We start from the raw sequence: 244 nt of genomic DNA on the forward strand, positions 1-244 counted from the left end.
CCCGGGAAAACCGGTACTAAAAAAAAAACGCTCTCTCTCCCGAGTACGAAAGCTCCTGCCGCGGAGGCGCCTCCGCGTGCCAAGGGCTGGGTCCGATTTATTTTCCAGCGGCTCCCACGGCTCCGAGGGTTGGCGAATCTGCCGCACCCGTCCGCCGGAAGTGGGGCGGCCCGTCACCGGAAGTCCCGCGTCCTCCATTTTGTTGCCCGCTATGGCGGCGGCGCCCGGATCAGGGCCGGGCTGG

This window comes from Myotis brandtii, unplaced genomic scaffold (assembly GCF_000412655.1).
Source record: "Myotis brandtii unplaced genomic scaffold, ASM41265v1 scaffold403, whole genome shotgun sequence".
Lineage (NCBI taxonomy): Eukaryota > Metazoa > Chordata > Mammalia > Chiroptera > Vespertilionidae > Myotis > Myotis brandtii.